Genomic DNA, 5,151 nt, shown 5'->3' with positions numbered 1-5,151 from the left:
GCTAGTCAAACTATGTTAAGGCCACGAAAATATCTATTGATAGCTTGATTTATTTCAAATTTATGTTAGGGTGCCCATCGATCCGCTAGAGGAGGTGGAAGCGGTTTTGCTCGATTTTTCTTAGGTTTTGGTTGAAGATTGAAGCCTACAAGGTAAATATTCATTATTTCTCACCCCGATTCACACCCGCTCGTTGAATTGAATTGCCATGTGGTAATACATGTAAAATGCACTAGTCATTTGTATGGATCCATTAGCCATTTGTAGATCTGTTCTCGGGTGTTATACTAAATTTGAATTAAGGTGATGTGGTTGTGTGCAAAAACCTCAATTTTATCGTAGGGTAAAATGGTCCTTCCTCGTTGTTTTTATTCTAATGTGCTGGTAAATTATGAAATCTTCATTGTTTTTTCCTTCACGGTTTGTAATAAACGATAATAATCGCAGGTACCCATTGGATATAATAGATCTAGAATGGATAACTACATCGGATCGTGACTATGTGGAGTATTTCAGGGGAGTAACGGCTCTCGTTGCTGCGGCCACCAGCACAAACTTAGTCGATGCACCGGAATATATTTGGTGTCCATGCCATGATTGCAAGAAAGACAGACAACTTCCGGCTCAACGGGTTCATTCACATCTCCTTACAAGGGGTTTTATGGACAACTTCCTTAGCGAGGAGGAGCAAGGTGAGGGAAGTGCTGGCAACTGTCATGGGCATGATGCGGATGTCGGCTGCGAGGAGGAGGAGGACCAAACATGTGTCGATCAGATGCTGCGTGACGGGGAGAGATTTGACACTGATGATAGGGAATATCACAAGTTCACAACTAGGGTGAAGGACTCCAAAACTCCAGTTTACAATGGATGTAAGACGGAGCACAGCAAGCTCCAAGTGGTCCTATCGCTGCTTCACCTGAAGGTGAGCAACGGATGTTCCGATAAGAGCTTCACTGAGTTGCTAGAGCTCTTGAAAGAAATTCTTCCTACGGACAATATCTTCCCACAACGAGCGCAATCTTCTGCCCCTCCCCCTCGGGACCAAGCCGCGAAGAAATTAGCTCCTAGGAAAAGAAAAACCAACTAGCTAGATTTATGTAAAAAAATGTATTTAATTAGTGTTTATGCATGAACTATGGAAGTGCACTTTATGTGTAATGCATTTGAATATTTATTATTATTATGGATTATATTTTATATTTTCTATTACAGGCTAGATATCTTGAGGACGAGAAACCCTTAAAATCATATGCTTACCCCATGTTGGAGGTAAAAAACAATCGCATTTATATTTTTGCACTTACGAATTCTTAGATATTGTAGACTTAGGAATTTTTCACGTACGATATTCGATAAATAAAAGTGGCGCTCGCTGGGCGGACGCCACGTAGGAGAGGAATAGTGCTGGGGTGGATTTTTTTTGCAAAAAAGTCCTTCGATTTTTATGTAACTAGAAAAAATGCCTGTGCGTTGCAACGGGTGAAGTCTATTTTAATCTTATTATTTTTATATGGTTTAGTTAAGATGAAATTCACTATGAGATGTCGCTTGGATATATATGTATATATATTTAGAAAATCATGAGATGCCGTTAGAAGTCCGATCGTCTTAAGGTTGCATGCGAGTTTTTTTAGCAGATTTCTTATATGATTCCTTTTGTTGCCGCCTCCCCCCCCCCCCTCGCGCCGCCGCCTCGCGCTACCACCGTCGGTCGCCGGCCCCCGCCACGACCCCTTCGTCAGCTACCGGATCCGGCGCCGTCCGTCACCACCGCCGTCGAAGAAAGCCCGTAGGCCGCCTGTGTCCTCTTGCCGCCCGATGTGACGAGGAGCTCGGCGGCGCCACACGGAGCTCAACCGATCCGCATCATCCGCGCCGCTTAAAGTGATTATGATTTGTGAATCAACGGATTTGAGATTTGGTAAGTGACCTCTCCCTCTCTCAAGTTCTCCTCAGCTCTTGATGATTTTGTTTGGATCTTTTATGTACTTTCTTCATCCACTAACACATGATGAGTCGAGTAGCTAGTATCTCCATGGCAATAGAACTAAGAAGTTCAAAAAAAATGTATGATCAATAATAGCCTTAACAAAGTGACCTCTAAGCAACAAATCTAATGTCCCAGGGGAAAAATTTTGTGATATTTTGAAGGAAATGCTATAGTGGTTAAATACTTAAATGTTCGCATGTTGAACTGTTAAAAACACTCATAACTTGATGATCTCTTGACAGAACCTAGACAAGGAAGGGCTCTTGGAGCAACTGCTACAGTGAGCTGCTCTACTGGTTAGTTGGTCACTTGGCCGTCACTTGTCAGGTAGTATGCACAACCTTTTGTGGTATATCATCTGCTTTATGTAAATTAGTTTGGCTCATTTTTACTAATGTTATAACTATGTGTGCCGCCTGACGGTGCAGCATTTAAAAGCTAACTTATACAGTGTGCTTTATCTCTGTTATAGCTTACCTCGGTTGTAAGTTCTGAATTTTGAGTGGTGTTGGTTAGAACAATTTATCTGTTGCAATATTAGCTTTTAAATGCTATTATTGATCATACAATATTTTTGAAATGTATTACGATTCATGTAAGTGCCTCCTAACATATGACCTGACATATGTTAGAATAAATCCATCTCTGTGTATATAAGTATCACAGAACTCTCCTGAGCGCGGTGTCTTCCCGGCGACGACAGCGTGGGTGATGACATCTCTCCTGGTGTGTCCCCGAAAATCTTGCGAGGCGTTCGGGGAGGTGCTAGTTACATGTATGTTACAAAATTAAGTTTTGTGATAGCTAATTGATATTGATTTTGTGGGTGGATGCAGCTGCGGCCTCGGTGCCGGTGAAGTGACCGCGCGCGTTGAGGGTGTTGGTGGCGCCGGGCAGCAGTGCCCTTCCTGCGCGGTGGACAAGTGCAAGGAGGTGCTGAGCAGGTGCCACGACTAGCACCGGTGGCACAAGGTGTGTGAGGCGCTCTCCAAGCTGCCCGTCGTTGTCGCCGATTGTGAGATGCTCTTCTGCCAACAGTGCATCAGGTAACCAATAGTTTGTCCAGATAGAAAACTAAATCTTGGTAATTGATCTTCAAGCTAAGTATGTTGGGGATAAGGAGGAGCAGAGGTGGCCTAAATCTGATGGACTTTTTGGCAGTTTGGGAAGCATTTGGGATATGGCAGGTAATTTACACAAGCATGAACCATAAAAGGCAGGGTTTCTCCTACATGATTGCATTAGCTCAAGTATCAAAAGTAATGGTGTAACTGCAATCTAAGTCTTACTGAGGCATATATGTGTGTTGCACTTATCAATTAACGTGTGACTGGGAGAGATCAACTTTACTGCTTGTTGTTGCATTTACATATCTTTCTGTCTACCTATTTATTATTTGATTTTGTGATTCTTCACATGTATTGGATGAAATTCACCGGCAACCTGCATCACTTTCACTTTCCATTGTCTCTGCCCAGGCTCCAGAATCCGTGGTTAATTCATTACCATGTAAGAGCTACAAAAAGCAGACAGCCCAATACAGTGATGACATGTAACAGTGAGATTCTTACCATTCAAATTTTATCATTTACTTGTTGTCACCTAGGGCCAAAAATAGTTCTGAGTGTCATTGAAGAAAGTCAAGTTCGCCACTACAAATGCATCACACTATTTGGGGGCTAATTATGCCTTCATGATATTATATCTATCATAGCGGGCTATCCTAAAGTTGAAAATCACAGCGAGATTCTATTATATAACAAGTTATTTGTTATTCTTACTGAAACTTGACATGATTTTTTTGGAGTGCATATCATGATGGCACCTGGATATGTGGATAACAAGTTAACAACATGGTGATAAACTATTAGAAGTTGAGGATGCCCTGTGGTGCTCAGCAGGAGCTTTGAGGCTCTATGAGTTACTTAGTAGGTCGCTAACCCTTAATGATATGAATGTGAATTATATACAAATGTATAGAATTTACATTTACAATTTTATGGACTTATGAATTTTAGACTTGTGAATTTATGACCTAAGGATATATGTGCAAATTAATGTTCACAATTTAGACATAGGAATTTTTCGACTTAAAAATTTTAGACTTACAATCTTTTGACTTAGGAATTTTAAACTAGGCATATTTTGAGTTAGGATATATATGAAAATGTTTAGGATTTAAAGATAGGAATTTTTGGATTTACGAATTTTGACTTAGACTTGTAGGTTTTTATATGTTGTGATGAATGGCTTATAGGTTTTTATTTGTTGTGGTGAATGTGAATGTGAATGAATATGCTATATGGATGTGGGGCTGTAGGGATGAATTTAGGTTTATATGGAATTGGGGTTGAATGGATGAATTTACTGCAATTATTTTTTTGACCCAACAAATAGGTGCCGGTTTTTAGGCTTGAACCGGCACTTATATGGTCCTAATAGGTGCCAGTTTTGACCTCAAAACCGGCACCTATTTGACAGCCACGTGGCAATTTGGCTTTGAACCGTCACCTATTAGGACCATATAGGTGCCGGTTTTGAACTTTTGAGTTCAAAACCGGCACCTATTTGACAGCCACGTGGCAATTTGGCTTACAACCGGCACCTATTAGGACCATATAGGTAATAGGTGCCGGTTCTAGAACCGGCACCGATGACAAGTATCATCAGTGCCGCCTCCTTTGTGCCGGTTCGGAAAACCGGCACCTATTAGGGTTTCCGAACCGGCACCTTTTACCCTTTCTATAGTAGTGATTTACTGTAGCATCACATGGTTAAATCATGGAACAATTAGGTTTAAAAGATCCGTTTCGCAAATTAGTCGCAATATGTGCAATTAGTTATTTTTTAGCCTATATTTAATACTTCATGCAGGTGTTCAAACGTTCGATGTGACAGTGTGAAAAATTTGGTGTGGGATCTAAACAGGGCCTTTAGATCCCCTAGCAAAATTTTACACACTGTCACATCGAATTTTTGGATACATGCATAGAGTATTAAATATAAAAAAAATAACTAATCACACAGATTGTGTGTAAATTGTGAGACGAATCTTTTAAGCCTAATTGCGCCATGATTTGACAATGTGGTGCTACAGTAAATATTTACTAATGACGGATTAATTATGCTTAATAAATTTGTCTCGCGGTTTACAGGCG

At 40.7% G+C, this 5,151-nt stretch overlaps 1 long non-coding RNA gene across 7 annotated transcripts; it reads left to right on the top strand.

The window, feature by feature from the left end:
• Nucleotides 1-1,637: 1,637 nt before the first annotated feature.
• On the top strand, nucleotides 1,638-4,014 carry LOC112936386 (uncharacterized). Of its 7 annotated transcripts, XR_010735069.1 has the most exons (6): nucleotides 1,665-1,924; nucleotides 2,236-2,320; nucleotides 2,652-2,719; nucleotides 2,830-3,039; nucleotides 3,114-3,180; nucleotides 3,472-4,014. It is a non-coding gene; the product is annotated as an uncharacterized lncRNA (long non-coding RNA). The 7 variants fall into 7 exon arrangements; XR_010735063.1 differs by lacking the exon at nucleotides 3,472-4,014 and having other exon boundaries at nucleotides 1,638-1,924; nucleotides 3,155-3,408; XR_010735068.1 differs by lacking the exon at nucleotides 3,472-4,014 and having other exon boundaries at nucleotides 2,660-2,755; nucleotides 3,155-3,408.
• Nucleotides 4,015-5,151: the final 1,137 nt, after the last annotated feature.

Source organism: Oryza sativa, chromosome 9, assembly GCF_034140825.1.
Source record: "Oryza sativa Japonica Group chromosome 9, ASM3414082v1".
NCBI lineage: Eukaryota > Viridiplantae > Streptophyta > Magnoliopsida > Poales > Poaceae > Oryza > Oryza sativa.
Note: the sequence above shows the minus strand (reverse complement) of the source record. Positions and strands in the feature narration are given on the sequence as shown.